Genomic DNA, 4,339 nt, shown 5'->3' on the forward strand with positions numbered 1-4,339 from the left:
CGAGAAAACATATGCAAAGGCCGGCCCCGCTATGGGACTCGGTGAACGAGAGCGGGCGCTCCCACCGTCGCGCAAAACACGTCATACTTGGTGGGGAATATCTCGAAACGGATCGAGAGCATACCAAGTGGCCACCGAACATAATCGACGGATATCGACGCAAGCGTGCGTGCGCATGCACACGACCCGTGTACGTATATACCTGCCCCCTCACACCGGGGCGCGGCGAACAATGCGACATACGCTTGAGAACATATCACGGCCGGGCTCGGTGGGAAACATTGAGCGTCCACGAGTGGAGTAGTGAGAAACTAATGCAATAAAAAATACCACAAAAATTTCCGGAGACTCGGTAGGCATATCGGACAACGAATCAAGTCGATGAAAACGAAGCGGGTCATAGTACGTACCTTTCGGACATCACGGCGGATTATGTCAAAGAACTTTCGAGTCGAAGTACATATCGGAAACGTTTCCTAGGACTTAATGGAATATTTAAAATGATTTTTGTTTAGTAACTAAAACATTTCTTTAAAGCCGCATATATATATATATCGAAGACAAATCGTACGTACAAAAGTGTAAAATCGAGAAATAAGGGGCCCGCCTCGGTCAATTGAGGTGGCGGACGTAAATTTTAATCATTGGGCTTCATAAGTTATTTAGGAAAGTTTGAAGCGATTCGGGTTCATTTGCAAGAAATACGAAGGTTGAAGCGTTCTTATATCCAAAACAAGCTTCATGATTCAATTATCTTGAATGAATAGTATTTAAAATCAAACTCGAATTCCTGGGGCAAGAATTATCCCGGATCCGTTTTCGGCCTAATAGGTCTAGACGTGCTTAAAACAAAGAATAGGGGTAGCTTACCTTTTCTTGTCCTTGCACTTGCCAAAGCTTCAATCCCGTTTCGTCGAGAAATACGCAAATGGTCATCTTTACCTAGTTACTATTCTTGCAAGCTAACATTTCAACCTTTGGTTTTATACGCTCTACGAAATTTCGGCGAGACTTCTATAAAACGCATACCCCGAGAATTAAACTAGCCAATTACATCAACACAATACCAACCAAACATTCTAACAACATTACCATTCGATTCAAAATATATCATAATGCCAATAATTCTCATCCAAATATTTCAACAACATTCCAACTATATATTCAATTCAACTTCATATATTCAAACTAACATCAGTAACACATATCCAAATAATAATCAAGAGGCCATTCAAATACGATTTAAGAATGTTCCAAGTGATTCATACAATATTCAAAGACAACTCGAACACTAGGCCATTCCTACTCCGAAATCTTGCAACTACATTTGGAACATCCATGACCACATTTTCTTCCTTCAAAATTCACAAAACTACATCAACAAACCATGCTTTCTAACAACATTATTCTTACAAATTAAGAAACTACACGAAAAGCCCACATAAACCTCTTAATCAGCCCACCTAATTTTTACTTCAACTTAGGATCATTAAACTTCATTTTTTACATCATATAATGCACGTAATACAACAACCAAAACATCATATAACATTAGCTCACTATGGCTGCCCCAAACCAAATTTCCCCTATACGACCAACATCATCATGTACAATTTCACGAGTTTCCCTTCCTTTTCTACACACTATATCAACACACAAACATGCTACATTCAATGAATTCATCTGCATAAAACATACATCACACAAGCACGGCCAAACATCACTATCCACGGTTCAACTTCAATGTCCATATTTTCATCATTTTCATTAGGCTTTCAAACATTACAACACAACCAAGAACACTAAATGAAAATCAATTCATCATGTCTTACAAAACAACCCCACTATTTGGCCATAGCCTAACACATACGCCACACCAACATCCACATACCCATATATTTCATTGTATTTCACATACTACAACACACATAACCTATATCTATACACATGAAAATAGGATTAGAACTCACCTCCTCACCCTCCTTCATTCCCATAAGATGAATTTCGAAACAAGAGCTTTGCTTGATTCAACAACCGTGTCGTACGTTGTTTAGCACCTTCCCAAAGAGAAAAACATGAAGAGAATAATTTTTTTGTGAAAGAATTCTCCACGACACCGTCACCAACCGAACAAACGACTCACTCTTTGTTTTTTCTCATATTTCTTAAATGCTCTAGAGTTTGGAAGATGACTAAATGTTGACTAAGTCATCTTATAATATAAGTGTCATGGTCCACAAGTCATGTGCAATGTCAATATTATTTTTAATTTCATGAAAATAAATTCTCCAAGTCTTCACTGCTCATATTTCTCGAAACACTCGTTCCCATAATTCCACTTTCGACCCCACGTTTTTCTTACTATCCCATTCCAACAAATTAACAAGCGACTTATGCTTTAAAAACAAATCGTGGTTAAAAAATTCTCACTTTTGCGTCTCGAATAGTCTTGTCCTTAAATTTTCATAATTGGCACTCGAAACGTCCCGACGTACAAAAGTGCGGGATATAACATCCTTCCCCCGCTTTAAACATTCGTCCTCGAAGTTCAATCCCGGCCTACAAGGTTATATGATCTCGGGGGGGGTTACCACCTGTTCCTCCTTCTCCCGCTTTCTCTTCCTGTCCAAGTCCTTACTTTTCCGCTATTATGCGCTATAGCACGCCAACACCCATCACGTATTGACCAGACGCAACCACAGCACCTACCAGAACGCGACGGTCCAACACATTCCGAGTTGAACTCTTCCTTTCTTTTTCTTACTTTTTATTTCTGGGCTTGCTATCATTGGCAAATAATTCCGCTACCTACATCTTACTTTAATCCCGTGATGGTGTTAATCTTTCACACGTTCAACTGGAATTTCGTTTGTCACTTCACTTAGTCGTATTCTTCTTTTTGACTTTCCCACCGGTTTGGTCGTTTAAGCCCTTCCGAATTTTTTCCCCGTTTTGCCCTTCCCTCCCCAACCCAACCCCCTTTTTGCCGTTTCCCCCATTTATTGACTCCCCTTTGGGCCAAAACGCAAGGGGCCTCCCCCCCTTTACCCCGGGATGCCGTGGGTCGATTATTTTCTTTTTTTTTTTCTTGGCTTCCCCCACCCCCTCGTTTCCCCCCAAAAAGGGGCGTCCGGGTAAATTTCAAATTTTTTCATTTTCGTTTTGCCCCCCGTGGTTAAAGGGCCCTTTTTTACCCGCCCAAAATGCGGGATGCCACTTTTTGGGGATAAACCATTTTTTGGGACACCCCGTGGGGACACGTAGTCGGTATCTTTTTCCGACAAATATTTCCAAACACCGGGAATTTCTCACCTCAATCCCAAAATCGTGACACATCTCCTTCTTTCTTACCGCCCTGGCCTAATTTACCCTCGTTCTACGTGGACTTAAAAATGTTCGTTCACTTCCGTATATTCCAAGTCCCTTTAGACTACCTTACAGCTTCCTCTATTTGCTTCTCTTCCTCGTCGAAATTGTAACCTTTCGTAAACTTCCTGTGGGTCACCCATCATGGAATTGTTCTCACTCTAGCACGTTCAACTTCGTAATTCTCGTGAAATACAACAAGCTTTAACGCCGTTCGACAAATGCCCCCGCACCGTATAACCTTCAAGCACACAATCCTGAGTAAATCAAGCCCTTATCGCACTTTCGTGCGCTCTCGTAACTCAATTACTATTTTGCCCCGCACTCTTATCCTAACCACGCTATTATTTCTCCCGCCACAACTCGTCATAATTTACTCACGTTTGCTTATCAATTCCGTTCGTACCTTTAATATAATATGCTATCAAGATTTGCCAACCTCCTTTAACTCATTTCTCAATGTCACAATCCTTTTTCGAATTCTTTTACCATATCATATTTTTTTTTTCCTAGGTCCAATTACTTGCAACTTAGGCGTATTCTCGTCTTTACCATTAACACGACCTTTCACGACATATTACAAATCCCTACCTTATTCTCGTTTTATTCCGGGAAAATTTCGCAGAAGTTTCCTCTATATTCCCGACTATCGCAAAACCGTACATGTGAAATACCAACACTGCCTCACATGGCCAACAACATATATATACATATCACACCAAATCACAAGAACACGTGGCTCCCGCATTGACAATAACATGAAAATAGGGAATTTTACCTCGTATGTCCATCTCGGGATCGAACCCGTCGCGCTTTTCGCTTACTTTTCCTTTCCAAAATTTTTTTTTGACTTTACATTTCGATGTTGTATTCGGTATATACCTCTCGTGCCGTTGCTTACTCCGCGTGCTTTATAACCTCCAAACATGGTCAATCGTTTCCTTCCCGCCGGCGTCGCTTCCGCCGAAATCAA

Source organism: Lycium ferocissimum, chromosome 9 (genome assembly GCF_029784015.1).
Source record: "Lycium ferocissimum isolate CSIRO_LF1 chromosome 9, AGI_CSIRO_Lferr_CH_V1, whole genome shotgun sequence".
In the NCBI taxonomy this organism is placed as follows: Eukaryota; Viridiplantae; Streptophyta; class Magnoliopsida; order Solanales; family Solanaceae; genus Lycium; species Lycium ferocissimum.